Source organism: Microtus oregoni, unplaced genomic scaffold (genome assembly GCF_018167655.1).
Source record: "Microtus oregoni isolate MIOR12 unplaced genomic scaffold, Mior012 000011F_ref0000422, whole genome shotgun sequence".
NCBI classification, from domain to species: Eukaryota; Metazoa; Chordata; class Mammalia; order Rodentia; family Cricetidae; genus Microtus; species Microtus oregoni.
This window is the reverse complement of record NW_024543070.1, coordinates 2,506,975-2,525,246: the sequence shown is the minus strand read 5'-3', so window position 1 is coordinate 2,525,246 and position 18,272 is coordinate 2,506,975. Positions and strand designations below refer to the sequence as shown.

General features: G+C 43.9%; 1 protein-coding gene across 5 annotated transcripts in view; it reads left to right on the top strand.

Moving 5' to 3' along the window:
* The window catches only part of LOC121453315 (sorting nexin-24), a 137,224-nt gene that overhangs the window by 42,480 nt on the left and 76,472 nt on the right, over positions 1-18,272 (top strand). The window contains exon 1 of one of the 5 annotated variants that reach the window (XM_041659988.1): positions 7,347-7,408. The exons of the other annotated variants lie outside the window; for them this stretch is intronic. The gene's annotated coding sequence lies outside the window, so the exon portion shown is untranslated. Of the gene's footprint in view, positions 1-7,346; positions 7,409-18,272 lie in introns of those variants that run through there. 5 annotated transcript variants of the gene reach the window in all.

Here is an 18,272-nt window from a genome sequence, read left to right as displayed (position 1 = left end):
AATGGACTCCATGTTCACCAAGGAACTCCTGTCTCAGAAGAATAAAATGAAAAGTGATAGAGCGGGAAGGACACTTGATGTCGTCCTCTAGCCTCCACAAGTGTGCACGCAAACACACGATCACCCATATAAACGACATACCAACAACAAATACATATGCACTGAGTATTGGCGCAAACTAAGCTGTGCTCTGTCTTGGACTCCCAAATCCCAGCTCCTCACCCCCGTGAGCCGGTGATTGGCAGAGGAATGCTTTTCGCCTTGGTAAGTTGTTTTATCAGTTATTGTGTCCTGGTGGTTTCTAATACAACCATTTCCTCCACATCCATAGCTGGTACCCTGCTTTACAGACGGACTCTCCTCTCTCTCCTTTCCACTGCTGTGGACTTGCGACTTCAAAACAAAATTGACATGATACTTATTTTAGTTGTCCACTTGACCCTTCCACTCTGATGACCGAGGGGTGTGACCCCATTTGATTTTGAGTGTCATTTCTTGCTTTCTGTCCAGAACATACAGGTTTGTTTTAGACTTTGAAAATACCAGGCTTTTCCAAGGACAGAAGCTAAGATTTAGGTTGTAAGTATACGGTTAGACCCTTCCAATAGAGAGCTGAGAAGCATGCCTCTTTGTGTACTGCCTATTCATGAACACTCTCCTGACTTCATATGTTATATTCAGACGAAAATTTTCTGATCTGAATTGCATGGAATCAGAAGTGGTTTGGAGTTCTGATTTTTTTCCCCCAGATTTTGGAATGTTTGCATTGTGCAGTAAGGTGATTTTTTTGGTTTGATTTTTTTGTTGTTGTTACTAGAACCCAATTCTAAAGACTTAATTGACATGTTTTTGTTGTTGTTGTTGTTGTTGTTTTGCTTACCTTTTACACATGTCCTGAAGGTAATTTTTTTCCAGTTAGAGGTAATTTTAAAGCATGTGTGCGGGACTCCTATGTTTTGGCTGTGACCTGTCACATGAATTCAGTGTGGACCATTCTACTTGACCTCAGTGCTTTGTCTTAGGGCTCATGCTGTTACCTTTGTACAGTCAGAGTACTGTTCAAAGTGTCCTTGAGTCAACCATTTGCTCTGTGTTGTCATGGGATCAGGTCAATACACAGCCACTTCTTTTTCTGTTAATATTGAAATTTATGTTTGTGGGGGCTGACGGTTTTGCTCAGCTGCAGGGCTATGTATGCTTAGCATCTGCAAGGCCCCGGGGCTCAACCCAAGCACCTAAAATATGAAAAATAAAGACTTAAAACTAGGAATGCTTATAGAACTTATGATGGCGTTAAAGCTGATACTGCATACAAAGATCTTACTGGTGATAAGGAACAGCAGTATATGTAGATTCTAGCCTGGGTAGGAGTGGCTAGACATGATCCAGACGGCAGTGGACTAGGAAGCACAGTGGATTAATATCTTGTGCATGTGTGTATGTGTGCGCGCACATATGTTTGTGTAGCATGTGGATTTGCTTGTGGGGGTTTCTGTCCTGCCCCATTCCCTCAGTCCCAAAGAAAATCTCACAGAGGTCTCCATAAGTTATAAACTGATTGGCCCATTATCTCAGGCTTCTTATTAGCTCTTTTAACTTATATTAACCCATTATTCTTATTTATGTTAGCCACATGGCTCCGTACCTTTTTTGGTGGGTTAGGTAACATCCTGCTTCTTCCGTGATCTGGGCAGGATTGGGGAGGAATGGGCTTCCTCCTTCCCAGCATTTTCCTCTTCTCATTGCCCCACCTTTACTTCCTGTCTGATTGTTCTACCTATACTTCCTGCCTGGCCAATCAGCGTTTATTTAAAACATGATTGACAGAATACAGACAATTCTCCTGCACCATGTTTGTTTCTGGGAAACCTAAGACCTCTCATGCTTGCTCTACCCAGTGGTTACATGTACTTTGGTGTTTTCTAAATTCTCAGAATTGACTGCATATGCTCATAGAAGCAGGATGAGATTAAATAAACTATTACACCATGCTTCTAGGTAAAAATAAACCTTTTAAGTTAAAATAAATGTTCTTCAGTAAATCATGTTAAATAAACTTAATTGAACTTTAAGTGCCAAGTTTTGTTAAGTCATTTAATTTTAATTTGGTTTTTGCTATTTACATTTATTTATTCATTCGTGTGTGTGTGTGTGTGTGTGTGTGTGTGTGTGTGTTAGTTATGCAACAGTGTTCATGTGGAGGTCAGAGGACAGTTCATGGGAATCAGTTTTTTCCTTCACTCTATGGGCTCTAGAATTAAACTCAAGTTGTCTGGCTTGGCAGCAGGCTCCTCTCTACTCACTAAACTAGCTCACTGAGCCCTATTTTGTTTTGTTCAAATGAAGCAGAATTGAAGAATTTTTAGTATGATCGTGAGAGTTAGGAGAGAAGGAAAGATTGTTGGAAAAAAGGAAGAGACACCCAGGTGGGGGTATGTGCTCCTCGGAGAGAATCATTGCTTGTGTGTTTTTGAGACATGTTGGCCTCAAAATCACAGTGGTCCTCCTGCCTCAGCCGCCCAAGCATTGAGATTTGATGGTCTACCATGCTCTCTATGGGAAAATATGAGATTGGTTTCATGGGAAGAGTGCTTATCTAAAATTCAGGGAGCCCTGTGCTCAGTGCCCAGTACTTCATAAGCCAGATATCGTGATACACAACCCCAACACTCAGGATGTAGGATCCAAGGTTATTGAAGCACGATTAATCAAAACTCAGAGACAGAAATTGGGGTTCAACCCGAAGGGCAGAAAAGCAAAACAGCTAGCCACTGGCTCTTACCTCTGTCTCAGTCAAAAGTGGGGATCCTGCCTCCAGGAATCCTCAGAATGAGACTGAGACTGAGAACTTTCTGTTCCTGTTTTATAATCCTCTCTAGTTCTGGGATTAAGGGTGTGCACCGCTACTACCTGGTTTCTATGGCAACTAGTGTGTCTACGGGGATTAAAGGTGTGTATCATTGCTGCCTGGTCTGTAAGGTTGGCCAGTGTGGCCGTTTTACTCTTCTGATCCTCAGGCAAGCTTTATTTATTAGAAGACAAATAACATGCCACTACAGGTTATGCTCACTTATGTAGCGTGTTGAGTGAGGCCAGCCTGGGCTCTATGTGACTCTCTGGAAGGGTGAGCAGAGGAGGGAGGGAGAAACTTTTCATGGTAGATCATATCATTCAGCAAAAATTTTTTCTTTTAAATTTTATCCATTGCTTTTTCAAAATTTGTGCTGAGCTTATATCCCTGTGATGTAAATTGCCAAGCAGTGTGGCACAGCTCCCCCACCCCTGACTCTGGGTGGTGAGCCACCTTTGTTTTCAAATACTGGGCTTGATTTTTAATACCGTGTTGGTCCTACCTTGACTGCCATTCTGCAGTGGGGAGCCTTGCACACATTAATTTCCAGAGGAAGTTTCTAATAAATGCCCTCTGTATCTGTAGGACAGTCCTATAAGCCCAGTACTGAGCTGCAACGGTGGTCCAGAGCTTGTTCTAGTTAGGAACTTCCTCCTGATTTGGGGGGGGGGGTCAGTAGTACACATTTTTATTACTTTTTACTTTATTGTATATGTATATACGTATGTTTTACATATATGTAAGTGTGCCATGTTTGATGCCCGTAGAAGCCAGAAGAGGGCATCGGATTCCCCAGAGCTGGAGTTACAGGTGGTTGTGAGCCACCATGTAGGTGCTGGGAATTGAACCTCTGCCTCTGGAAGAGCACCTGTGCCCATAACCACTGGATCTCTCCAACTTCAATATCAAATATGCTTTAATAATTGTGCCATATGGCAGACATTCGCTTAGTTGTGTTCCAGTGTGTTTGCCTTGAGGCTTCCTCACACTGTTCTTCGTGTTGGTGTCTTGCCTCCATACTATTTCACTGTTAATGGTCCAAGCCGTCATGAACGATCTTAGCATGTTTTGTCGTTCCATGTGTACTATTGCAAAGTAATGTAAAGCCCATTTGTCGTTCTCAGTTGTTTTTTTTTTTTGTTTTTTGTTTTTTTGTTTTTTGTTTTGTTTTGTTTTTTGTTTTTGTTTTTCGAGACAGGGTTTCTCTGTGGTTTTGGAGCCTGTCCTGGAACTAGCTCTTGTAGACCAGGCTGGTCTCGAGCTCACAGAGATCTGCCTGCCTCTGCCTCCCAAGTGCTGGGATTAAAGGCGTGCGCCACCACCGCCCAGCTCATTCTCAGATTTTTTTTTTGGTTAAATATTTATTTATTTTGTATACAATATTCTGTCTGTGTATATGTCTGCAGGCCAGAAAAGGGCACCAGACCTCATTCCAGATGGTTGTGAGCCACCATGTGGTTGCTGGGAATTGAACTCAGGACCTTTGGAAGAGCAGGCAATGCTCTTAACCACTGAGCCATCTCTCCAGCCCCTCATTCTCAGATTTTTGAATCCATTTCTGGATAATATGTAAATATTGGTGGTGATATCAAAATTATGAATTGTGTGTGTGTGTTGCCAGAGGGCCTTATACTAGGTCAATGCTCCACCCCTGAACCACACTCCCCGCCTAGGTATTTTTGACAGCCTTAAAGTAGAGGAACCCTTTTCAAAATAGTTGTCACTCAAAGAGTAGGGCTGCACAAACATAGAACACGGCTGTGTTGCTGGAGCGATGGCCCGGTGCCTAAGAAGAGCACATGATGTCCTTGCAGAGGACCCAAGTCCAGTCCCAGAGCTTACAAATCAGAGATTTAAAAAAAAATATTATTATTAACGTTTTTGTGTGTTTGTTTGTTTCCAGACAGGTTTCTCTGTGTATCCCTGGCTGTCCTGGAACTCACTCTGTAGAGATCCACATGTCTCTGCCGCCAAAGTGCAAGGATTTAAAGCATGGGCCACCACTTCTGGCTTTACTAGCTTATTTTTCATCTTAGGACAATGAAGTTACAGACCATTGGCACACATGTCCAGTTTAATTTTCCTCTTCTGTAGCCATGGCAGACATTACTAATTGATTCCAGCACTATTTCTGTTGATTATGCCATAGAAACCTTAGCAATATAATGTAGCCATCCGTATCAGTCAGATTTGGCATTTGAGTTGATTTCCTGTTCTTAAGGTAATTTTGCCAACAGAGTAGTTTCACAGACAGAATTTGCCATGTATGTTCATGTCAGCTTGCTGGTCTGACACTTGCCTGAAGCAGGGTTAGTAACAACTAACTGCTGGCTTAGTTTCTCAGGCTTGTTTTTATTCTTTCTTTTCTGAGATAAGGTTTCTCTGTGTAGCAGCCCTGGCTGTCCTGGAATGTTCTCTCTGTAGACCAGGCTGGCCTTGAACTCACAAAGATCCGCCCTGCCTCTGCTTCCCAACTGCTGGTGTTAAAGACGTGCCCCCACCACCACCACCACCACCCAGCGTCTCTGGCGATCTTCTGCACCTATCATGTCCTCTCTGGAACTTCCTGTCTTGTTTTGTCCCAGCCCATTCTATTTTGAATAGATAGTAATTTACTGAATCGTTCTCTGCCCACTTCCATGTGTTTTTCCAGCTGCTTGGTCTTGAGTTTATTCCCTCTCTGGTGGAAATCTGCAACAGCATTGTGCACAGACAGAAAAGAACTTCTTGAATCTTGCCTTGTTCCTGTGATAGCCCACGACTTCTTTAAAATAGGCCACAGCTTGTTTATGGAGCATCTAACTCCTCCTTGCCACTGTTTTCTTGGTTTGTGTGACATTTAAACAATTATCGCGTTATGTGATTGCCCTCAGTCAAACATAATAGCCCCAGTGAGGTCTGAGGCTCAACTCTAACCACTGGCCAGAGATGCTGATAGATTTTGGAAATTATGAATGGACCAGCGGAATGAAAGCTCCAAACCCAGAGTGCTTCCGTCTCTGTGCCGCTCTTAGAGTTGAGAGGCAGACATGGGGCTTTGGGCCTGTCACTTCCCTGCTTCAGTTCAGTACAGCATTTCAGAAGAGCAAGTTCAAGTCAAACGCCATTTAACAGGAGACAGAAATGTGTCCCTGACGCATCCTCTGAGGCCTATTGTCTCGTTGCTGCACCAGTAGGTGTCACTGTGTGCATTAAATGAAAATCAAAGATGTCATCAAATGAATCTTCAAATTAAGCATTATTACAGGTTTTTCAAACAGTCACCTCTCAAAAGTAAGCAAGGATACTTAACACCCATTTCCCCCCTTTTTAACGTCTGAGAAAGTTACCTTCCTAGGCTCCTTTAAGAAAACACAACATTGTTCTTTCTTCCCACCCCAAGTGAGCTCTCATGTGCATAAGAAGATTGTCATATGGGCTGCATTGGCTGGAACCGAAAGACAACGCGTAGACCCGTATGCTAAGCCGAGGGAGTGGATTCTTGTGCACCTGTGTATCTCTCTCTCCTGGGGGAGAATATTTTTGAAACTTGTCTTCGGAGAGGGATAGGTTTCTTTTAGCTTTTATTTACATTTGCATTTGTTTATTTTATTGAGGGCTGGGCACAGAGCTGTGCTTGTGTGGAGGTCAGAGGCCAACTTTGCAGAAGTGAGTTAAGAGTTTTTAGGGGTGCTGTTGGGGAGTATTATTTTCAGGTGTGTGGCTTTCGTTTACGCGGTATTTATTTTACTCTGAGAAGCTGTGATACTGTGCCTGTCTAAACCACCCGATGGTTTTAATAAAGAGATGAATGGCCAATAGCGAGGCAGGCGCGAGGATAGGCGGGGCTGGGAGGCAGGGAGGATAAATAGGAGCAACAAGGAAGAGAACAAGGGGAGGAGGACGGGGGTGGGGGGGGGAGGCAGCTACCCAGCCACCTGGCCAGCTGCAGAGTTAGAGTGACAGTAAGATGTACCGAAGTAAGAAAAGATAAAAGCCCAGCGGCCCAGGATAATTTAAGAAAAGTTGGCAAGAAACAAGCCAAGCTAAGGCCGGATATTCATAACTAAGAATAAGCCTGTGTGTGTGATTTATTTGGGAGCTGGGTGGTTGGCTCCCCCAAAATACCAAAAGAGTAACACATCATACAGCAGGGTCCCACATGTTCATCAGACTACTCTTGGGGTTTGTTTTAAGTTTAGTTTTTCTGAGAGGAAAAGCTATTATCTAATTATGCCTCATAATCCTGGCCATGTTTTCCATATTGCTGGGACCGCAGTGAACAAGCAGCCAATCCTCTTTCCCCTCTGCAAGTCAGCTCCCTCTTCTTTTCCCTTCTGGGTACAGTAACATGACTTTGTATGTCATGTTACTGGCGTGTGGGGGTAATAGTAAGCTCACTTGCAAGGTTTAACTGCTAAGAACTGTAAGCATCACAGAAGCATCACAGACCGCGTGTTCCTCGGTGCAGCATGCAAATTGGGTTGCATAAGTGTTCCAGGGAGCAGTGCCTGTGTGGGGATTGAGCAGGCAGGGCCTGAAGGATGAAGGACACGCTCTCCAAGATGCTTACATAAGGTATCAGTTCCTAAGGAAGTTGCTGTTATTTTTATAAAGAATGACACAGAAAAGATTCACGGGGATGGAGTGTGCCTGTGTGAGGCTTCAGGGGGGTGTGGCCTTTAAGTTTCCCAAGGTCACAGCTAAATCACCTTGGACCCTGTTGTCCCAGAGATGAAGTCTGTTCCCTGGGAAGGACCAAGCAGCTGTCAGATGTGCGCCCATAGCATGGATGGAAGAGCGGTGGCGCTCTTGCGAAAGTCTCTCCCGCTCACAACTCTAGGTCAGTAGTCCCAAATCCCGGTCCTTATACGCAGTGTGACAAGTGTTAAGTTCCTAGTCGTGGGGTCAGAAGGTCAGGGTCTGAGTGCTGCACCAACCCTCAGTTGTTTGTTTATGGGCTGTGCTCACGTTTTTTGATTTTGATTTCCTTGTCTGGGAAGGGCATGAGTGGGCTTGAGCTAAATCTGTAATATTTTGGTTTTTTTATATGCTTCATTACTGTGTGTGTGTGTGTGTGTATACACACATATGTGCTCTATGTGTGTATATGTATATATATGTGTGTGTTCTGTGTGTGTGTATATATATATGTATATATGTGTGTGTATACACATATATGTGCTCTGTGTGTGTATATGTATATATATATGTGTGTGTTCTGTGTGTGTGTATATATATATGTGTGTGTGTGTGTGCTGTGTGTGTATGTGTGTGTGTGTAGGTCAGAGGACAACTTTGTGGCAGTTTCTCTCCTTCTACCTTTAAATGGTTCCAGTGACTGAGCTCAGATTTCCAGGGCTTGTTCCTACAGGGTAAGTGCCTTTACCTTCTGAGCCGTTTTGCTAGCCCAATATTTTATTTTACTTATTAAAGAAGTGAGATCAACAGCCGGGCTGTGATGGCGCACACCTTTAATCCCAGCACTCGGGAGGCAGAGACAGGCGGATCTCTGTGAGTTCGAGGCCAGCCTGGTCCACAGGAGCTTGTTCCAGGACAGACTCCAAAGCCACAGAGAAACCCTGTCTCAAAAAACAACAACAACAACAACAACAAACAACTAAAGAAAGAAGTGAGATCAAATAGTAAGTGTGAGCATATGTAAACCCTGCTAAGCCTTGGTCATGTGAAGATGCTTGTGCGTTGTGTGTTCAGAGACTGTGTAGAGGCTGGAAGGCCAGGACACTTTGAAACTGCTCCTGAGGTGACTGACAGGCCATCAGAACCGAGAGTCATCGGTCCTCAAGGTGTTTGATCACTAAGCCGACCAGATGTGCTTGCTGGGGCAGGATGGTAAGCCAGACTTTTGGAATTAGAATGAAAAAAAAAAACCTTTTAAGCATTCCTGTAGTTGGGGGCCTGGGGGGGGGTAGCTGTAGGTGTGCGGTGTCTGTCTCTTCGCATCATTGTGGTGGACTGTCCTGTTTTGACCTCTCTCTCCCTCGCTCTTCAGTCTCTCTTTCTCCTCCTTCCTTCCTTCTCTCCCTCCCTTCATCCTCTCTCTCCCACCCTCTTCTGTACTGGGACTTGAACCCAGGGCCTCGAGCATGCCAGATAAGCACTGTTCTATTGAGCTGCGAGCGTCCTGTCCAGTATGTCCTGCTCTATGTGTTGTTTAGAACAGCGCAGGAGATGATGCTTGTACAAACCAGGCAAGCTCCCTGCCACGGAGCTGACATCCGCAGTCAGCTTATGCCTTAGGCTTGAGTTTATGGTCCTCCCGCCTTCTTTTGTCAGTAACTTGGATTGCAGACCTGCACTATGATGCCAAGCTTGTCCCGCCAGCTCTTCATCCTAGTGGTGGGAACTTTGGGCTTTGCCATCCCTGCTGGAGTCCATCTTCTTCCCTGCTGCCAGCCTCTGGCCTGTCCCCTCTGCCCTTCCTCTTGTGGTCTTCCCCACGGATGTGTGGGAAGGAATACTGAACCCCTTGTGTGACAGGTCCTGACAATAGATGTTCTAAGGGGAGGGCTAGTGGTGGCAACAGCCGCAGTCCTCTGAGCAAACTTATTTCCTCAGCTCTCACGGAGTCAAAAGAAATTAACATACAGTCTAACAAATGCTTCAGCTGAGTGCTAGGAAGCTCAGTAAACACACACTGACTCTGCTCACTGCACCTTCCAGTGCGAGTCCCGGGAGCTCCTGGTCTCTGGGGGGACCATATTTCTGTTCTGTACGGCCGTCTGGAAATGGGTATGATGTGGCATCCAAAGCACCGTGGAGAAGGATAAGCTCTTCCTGGAGACCTGGACGCCAGGCTTTTCTTCCTCCGCTAACAGATACAGTGCTCACTTTTGAGCCAGGAAAATAATCTGTGTGCTTTGAAAAGTGATGAAGTATTGTTAGTCCTTACAGTGAAGAACTGTAACGTGCTACCTACGTTTTGGACCCCTTGAAATGCAGCTTGTTGTCTTTCTATCTTGCAAGGATTTATTGTGTTCCCAACTCATGCTTTGAACTACACAGGGCAATACGGGGAAGATTTATACAATGTAATGTCTCTCCTGGGAACTTTCAGGCTGTTTGAAGGGATTATACGTAACCAACAAGGAAACCTAGGCACACACACTATGAAGAAATAATTAAGGACTGAGAATGTGAGCACGGCCAGCCTGGTTTAGAAGGGCCGACGTGCAGAGGGTATACAGTCATCTAGCCTTTGCCCTTGGCCTTGCTGCTCACTTCCACCTTGCCTTTTGCCTGATTCCTGCCATTGCCCCTTCACTAATTTTCTTCCAGATTAAGAAAATAATTTAGATTTAGTTTTTTCATGTGTGCAACATTGTTTTGTCTACATATATGTACGTGTACCATGTGCATGCCTGTCGAGTTTAGAAGAGGTGTGGGAACCCTAGAATTGGAGTTATAGATGATTGAGAGCTACCATGGGGGTGCTAGGAATGAAGCCTGGGTCCTCTGCAAGAGCAGCAAGTATTCTTAATTGGCTGAGGCAATTCTCCAGCCCTTTGTCTTCCAGAATTTTTTTTTTTTTGACAAGGTCTCACTATGAAGCCCGTATTAACCTGGAAGTCACTAAGTAGACTAGGTTAGTTAACTCCAACTCACAGAGATCCCCTGGACTGCCTCTCCTTCCCCAAGAGCTGGTGTTTAGCCTAGAATGTTTTGTTGTTTGTCTGAGATAAGGATTCACTCTATGGAACAGGTTGGCCTAGAATTCCCTATATAGTTCAGGCTAGCCTCAAACTCATAGTATTTCTACTCCCCTTGGGTCTTAAGTAGCAGACCTGAGTTTACAGTCATGAACCATCATGCCCAGGTGTTGACAGAGACTGCTTGTTCATTTTCCAGCTGCCCAGACCTGAAATAATCACAGAAACTGTATTAATTAAAACACTGCTGAACCTATTAGCTTAGGCATATTCCTGGCTAACTATATATCTTAAATTAATCCATTTCCATTATTCTGTGTATTGCCATGTGACTGTGGCTTACCGGATAAAGTCCCAGCGTCTATCTCCTGTGGCGGCTACATGGCGTATCTCTAACTCCACCTACTTTCTCACAGCATTCAGTTTATTTTTCCTGCCTAGCTCTATTCTGCCCTGCTGTAGGCCCAAACAGCTTCTTTATTCCTTAACCAATAAAAGCAAAACATATACAGAAGGACTTTCTACACCATTTCCTTAGATCTGAGCAGTCCCATCCTCTATGTTCTGCTGTAAACAAAGAACCCAGAACCAGCTGGGAACCTTGCCCTTCTTTGTGCCTTCCTAAGTGTCTAGAAGGAACTGGATGCATGTTTTTCTGTGCTTTTAAACAAACTTTCATGCCAGTGTCTGTGCTGTGGCACACCAGCAAAGCTGTCCATCTTCCAGTCTGTGAATCTGACCCCTCCACCCTGCTTTCTGCATCCTGGTGCCTCTTGTGTGCTGGTACCCACACGGTATCCAGTTCTTCCCGGTTAGATGGTTAAAATGCCATACAGAATTGCTTTCAAAGCTGGGAAGTATTTAGCTGTGTGTTTAATGTTGAGTTTTGTTTCTTAATTATCCTTACATTCTGGTTTGGTATCGAGTGTCTATGTAATTTAAAGCAGAATGACTATTTAAATCTGTTTGAAAAGGATACATTTCTGAAATTTCCATATGTGTAATAAGCTGTTCTGCTGAATGTATAATGTCCTCCATTGTGGATCAATCACTGTTTCCACCTAATAGACTCTGTTTATTATACAGATATGTTCCAAGTTACTTTCGTAAGTATACTTTCCAGCAACCACATAAAAAGATACAAACATAATGTATATTCAAACAAAATCCTTTAATTTTTGAATGTTTTTATTTGCATATATTAATTAGACATACTAATATATTTTATTGTGACCTTTCCATACATGCACATGATGTATTTTGGTCATATTTGTTTCATGTCTTTTTTTTTCAATGACCCAATGAGTTTCATTGGCAGTCCTTGCAGAACTATACTGAGGATGTGTTTACAGGACTGTGTGTACCTTGCCAGCATACACACACACACACACACACACACACACACACACACACACACGAGGGAGGGGTGTAGTTGGGAAGAGGCAGGGGATTAGTGGGAGTGAAATATATTATGTACATGCATGAAAATATCATCATAAAGCCCATTGTTATATATAATTAATAAATGCTTATAAAAATATTTAAAATGGAAGCTAATGTCTCCCCCTCCCACATCCACTATGAGCCCTGTGTGCTCCTCTCCACTCCATGCCAGGATATTGACAGGCCCAATCTCATAGAAATAACTGTGTGGTAATCGGTGCTGTGTGAGTTCAGGTGTTCGCCAGCATCATCACGCGTGGACGTCCGTGTTCCACACCACTTCCCCAGCCCTTCCTCTGACTCACCTTCTTTCCACCTCTTCTTCCAGGAAACTCCCTGAGCCTTGGAGGGAGTGTCATGGGTGTCCCACTTATAGTTAAGCATTTCTCTGTCTCTTAGCAGCACTTCAGCCAATTTTAAGCCTCTACAGTGATGGCTTTTCCAAAAATAAACTTTTCTGACTAAAGCTGATAGGAACACCTAATCTATAGGCACACACGTATTTATTTATAGGCAGTTTGACAGACACAGCAAAACAAGAGCAGTAACTTTGGGGACTTCACTGGGTACGATGACTTTCCTAGCCATGGGCCTTTGACTAGGTTTACAGTACCACCATGAATTCTCCCCCATGAGTGGGTCTCAAATCCAATCGGAAAGCAGTTGGTTACACCTGTAAGAGGCTTGCCACTGTGGCACCGGTGGCTCACCCGTATTGTTGTACACAGGGCCTACAGTGGAAAACTTTTTTTTTTGCATTTGTGGGTATTGTAGCTAATTGCTTCTAGAGTTAAATGACCAGTAGAAATAGAATACCTAACATCTATTTTCTTAGTCCTTGTAAATTCTTTAATTGTATATGTATATTTGGAGACAGGATCTCACTATGTAGCTCTGGTTAGCCTAGAATTCACTAGGTGGACCAGATTGGCCTCAAACACATGAGAACATACACACACATACACGAGATCTTGAAAATGAAATAAATTTTAAAAGTTTTAATTAAATACAAGAAATATCTGTATTTATGGTATGTTTCCATTCATGTATCTTTTTAGGAGCACATATTGTCATCTATACTGGTTAATAATGGCAGGACTTCTTATACCTGTAGCTTTGTACCCATTGACCAGCCTGCTCTATTCTTCCCTGCCCAGTACTTTCCCTGAGCTCCAGTAACCATTGTTACTGTTCTCAAGTCCTTTAAGGTGAAAATTTTAAACAATTACTATTTATTTAGAGAAAAGTCTCAGGTCATCCTTGGCCATGTACAGCTGATGTGTGCTTTGTTCTTCATATGTTTCTATCTCCATCTTTCTTGTGCCAGGATTGGTGGGATGTGCTCCGTGTACAGGTTATGTGTGCTCGACTCTGAGCCCAGGGTTCCTTGCATGCTAGGCACACATCTTACCTGCTGAGCTACATCCCCAGCCTCTGATTAAGTCTTTTAGATTCTGTATGAATCAGATCGTGTGGTACTGTCATTGTGTTCCTGCCTTATTTCTCTTAGCATAATGGTCTTCAGTTCTGTTTATGTTGCCGCAAACAGCAGGAGGAGATTTTATGATGGAATTGTATTTATTCCCTTGATGTATATGAACCACATTTTATCTGTTTATCAATTGGTGGACATTCGGGCTGATTTTATAACACAGTTTTAAACGCTACAAGCAAGGTGAGCTTGAAAATGATGGGTTGTTGAAGTAAAACAGCCACCCTATGGATGCCTAGAAAATATGTTGATTACTGTAAGTTCAACAGTATAAAAGTGCCTTGTCAATAAATATAGCTTCAAACTCAGATTTTAAAAACTGTTTTATAGGTACAGTCTTATTCTGTATTATACATATTTTTATTAATAATTTATATACTTCTTGGAGAATTAACAAGATATTTAGTCCTTGGTCAATATACGATTTAAAATTAATTATGTTGGCTGGGCATGGTGATGCACACCTTTAATCCAGGCACTCAGGATGCAGACAATAGAGGATCTCTGTGATCTCCAGTTCAGTCAGGGATATGTAGTAAAACTCTGTGTACCAAACACACATACACACACACACAAAAAAAACCCTGAGGGATGTGTGTGTGTGTGTTTGTATACATACATATATTATACACACACACCTTATGACTAGAGAGATGGCTCCAAGGTTAAGAGCACTTGCTATTCTTGGAGGAGGACCTGGGTCCATGTCCATCACCATGTGGCAGCCCACAACCACCTGCAGCTCCGCTGTGCACTGCCGGTACACACCAAGAGGTCCCACTACCTGGCAGAAGTACTGGGTTGACCAGGCTGTCCCACCCCTGCTGCTCACTCAGCAGCCGGGAAATACAGGTGCTGTTGTTAACTGTAGCCAAAAGCTGTCATGCTAACACATGAGGCCTTGGCCTCTTGACTGGAGGTTTGCCTGTTTTAAGGGCCTTTTCATGTGCTGGCTCAGCTCTTACTCCTATCTATAAGCTCACACTGTGGCCATGCGTTTCATGTGTAGAAATATTACTTAAAATCTCAAGCATATCTTTGACACCAAACAAATCACCGCCTTCCCACTGAAGGGCCTCACTCAGGTCTCCCAGGTAAATTATAGTCTGATGAATCCTGGCTGTCTCAATTAATCATTCAACCGCAGTTCAATATCTGCTATCATCTGGCAGAGGTGCTCCTTAGGCATGGGAAACAGAGTAGCAACTAAGAGTCAGGCAAAAATTGTATGTGGAAGAACCACACATGCATAAAACTGTTAACCTTAGGCTGGGTTCAGTTCCCAGCACTCACATCAGCTAGCCGACAACTGCCTGTAACTCCAGTTCCAGGGGATTCAATGCCCTCTGGCCTCTCTGGGCACGTGTACACGCGTGCTGCCCATAAGTTCATGTACATACACACATACAAATACTTGAAAAACAAAACAGTGCAAGCATGGCCTTGCACGAGTGCAGAGCCTGTGTGTGTGGAGTGCTCCTCTGCACTCTTGAGGGAATCATATAACATACATGAATTGACATGGAGTCTTGATAGTTGTCGGCAGATAAAAGCAGCAAAACTGGAGTGCCTGGAGACAGCCCTGATGCCCGGTCGCTCTCCCTGCTTATCACCCTGCGCTTGGTTCAGGCTGGGTTCTGCTACACCGCCCTCTTCTCATTGCCCACTTTACAAAGATCGTTCTTAATGCTTGTCGTCTTCCTTCCCAAGTGTGTGTCCAGATAGCATGAGGGCAGCAGCGTGAGTCTGACTCCAGGCAACTTTGGTTTTCAGCTAGACGACCGAGAGCACAAAGCCCAAGCTTTTGAAAGCACCGAGTTTGTAACGGTGCTAACACATGTATTTTGGACTGGGTAATTGAAAAGGAGATTTCATTCCACTTTTCTCAGAATACAAAGACTGAAGCAGATTACATGAAATGGTAGGTTCTGTAGAAATTCAAAATTCATAGTATTTCTCGAACAGTTCCGTATGTTTGAAATGAACACACTGAATACTTTTCTGCATCTTTCCTTGTTTTCATTATCTGTGTTGGTGCCATAAGCACAAAAAGGTCAGATGCCACATCTAATGTCCCTTATTCAGATCTACTTAAATATCCCCCCACAATCCTGCCCCTGCTGACTTGATTTTTAGAAAGGGGAGGCTGTGTGTTCAGCCAGCCAGCCCCGCTCCTTGCTTAATGCATTTCTGCGCCCTGCTTGGTCCTGAGCATGCCCCAGGTGGCTTAGCCCTTTTCTTCTCAGGGCTTGTTACTGAGGGGCGGGTCTGTACGCACTGCCTGAAGCTGGGCTTGAACAGGTGCTGTCAGAGGGCAGGATGATCTCTGCTTGAAGCAAAGGGGCAAAGTTTGGTCTTTACTAACAAGAGGCAGCTGGAGCGAGTCCAAGTTTCGTCTGCCTCTCTGTCCTGTTTGTTGTTTGTAAAACGAGTTCTATAGAAGGAAACCTGAAGAAATTAATAATAAAGGCTTACATTTATTCAATGTTTTCTTAGTGCCAGATACCATGCCAGGCACTTTACACCCATAATGTTATTTATTTCTTGGAGCAGTTCCCTGCAGTTCAAGTACTAATAACTTACGTTTTGCATATGAGAGGGAGGAGAGGCACGGGGCTCAGTGACTTGTAGTGTGGCAGGGTTAGTGTGGCAGGGTTAGTGTGGCAGGGTTGGTGAGCTGGGCAGGATGGGAATCCTAGCAGCACTCTCCCATCTGCAGGACTCCAGTTCCCCCACCTCTCCCAGGTTGCACGCAGGCGCAGTACTCAGGAAATGAGTCAAGTCGTGCCTAGACATTGCGTAACATCAAGTTCCAAGAAGACACTTACTCTCTTTGCATTTATCTTCTAATCCTATGTCTTTTTTTTTCTCTCTCTCTCTCTCTCACACATGTGTATATAAAATACCCCCCGAAACTTTATGTGACACTGCTAATATCTCTTAACAAGGAGGAGAGCGAACCCCACCCCAGAGCTTTCAACAGAAGCATACTTTAAAACCGCCCCTTTTCTGGCCTTACTGTACCTTCTATTTATGGCAAATGATATTGGCCTCCTTTATCTGGTTGTAACTTAATGTCTTTAGGTCACATTGGAGCAAAAAGTCAACCCAAAGGAAAATCTTCAGTCCAGGTAGGATGCAGATGTAGTCAAGTTTTGAAGATGGTATGAGGATTCGTAATATGGGGAAATTTCTCAAGGGAACAGTCGAGGGGTAAAGGTAAAAGCCAGATAGCTCTCAGGGGAGAGTGTTCTGTTCCTTCATACAGCAGCCAGAGGGCCAGCAAGCAGGTCCCATCTGTGCCTTCTTCCTTTTCTTTAGGCGGCTGCTGTGATTTAGTGGAACTCTTTGCAGAAGTGATGTGTAACTTCACAGCTAGCTGTACTGGCAGTGGAAATGGGAAGTGGTTGGCGCAGTTATCTTTAAAACCAGAAGGAACAGTCTGTAGGCAGAGGGCCTTCGTCTGATGTCTTGGTTCTTGAGAAACAATTAAGTTCTATTTATAAGTAGATTCCAGCTGTATCCAGCTTATCAATTTTTGTTTGTTTTCCTGACAGTGCCGTAAGGGGTCGGTGGGGGAGGGTGGATGGTCCCTGAAACATTTAAACTTCTTTGCACAGTAGTATCAAAGTTTTCACCTAGGCAGTTACAGCTCACTAAATGGTAATTCTATTTTTTTTTTTTTAAGGACAGCGCAATTAGATTTCGGTGAGATTGAGACTTCAGGTGTCTCTTGGTGTATTTGTCAGGACAGAGTCACAGGTAGTTTGCAAGTGCGCATGAGCAAATCGGGGTGGGAAGACATTGAAACCAGCACAAAGTAGATTGTCCTCATCACCACGTAGACAAAACAGTCAGGAGCCGGGCTCCGGGCTATAAGCGCTAGTGGCATGATATAATGAAGTTGTATTCTATTAGGCTCCTGTGCGCGGGGAGCAAATGTCATCACCTGAACGTGGCCGCATCTCTGTGATACAACCTCATCTGTTCCGTCAACTAGTTTTGCTCTGATCAATAAGCAGTTTTCTGTGGCCTTTCACTGCTGTCGGCTGTCATTGAGTGATGTAAATGCACGTCAGAAACTAGAAACTTGACAGCTCCCCCACGGTGGGCAGAGGCAGAAGACGGAAATCGCTGCAGCGGACACAGGTGACAGCTGACGTCTCCTTGGGGTGACTGGGTGGATGCCGCAGCAGCCGGCATTTTTCCAGCCTCGACACAAAGGAGATGATCCTGTTATTTGTAAAAGACAGAGCAGATGTTTCCAAATAATTTAAGAAAAAAAAATATTGTTCTTTTAAGTTGTAGCATGGTGATTATGTGATTTGTATGAAATGTTCCAGAAATAATTAGGTTTTGGCAAATGGAAAATTGAGGCAAATGAAAATATGTTTCTAGCCATTTTCTCTGACGCTCATTGCTTAAATTATGATTAGAAGTTTTGGTCAGTCACCAAAAGGTGTAGCCCCCCAAACATTAACTCTGACAGTGTTCATGCAACAACAGGAAGGAAAGGAAGTTGCCTAGGGCTGCAGCCAATGGAAGAGCCAGAGGAGAAGCAGGCTCAGCGCTGAGTGCTGTGTCAAGGGTCAGATCCAAGACTGACTGTTCAGAAACATGCAAACACAGTGGAACATTGGGTGACCAGGGAGGACTGTGGGGAGTGCAGATCGGAACCTGGTCAGGGAAAAGTGGGGCATGAGGAGCACTTTCTTTTCTGCCCGTGTGAATGTTCTGTTATTCAAAATGTTAAATTATAAAAGAGATGTCTATTCCACATGTAGAGTTGTCTTAAATGTGTGAAAAGAAGTATAGTATAGTATTACCAAAGGACACA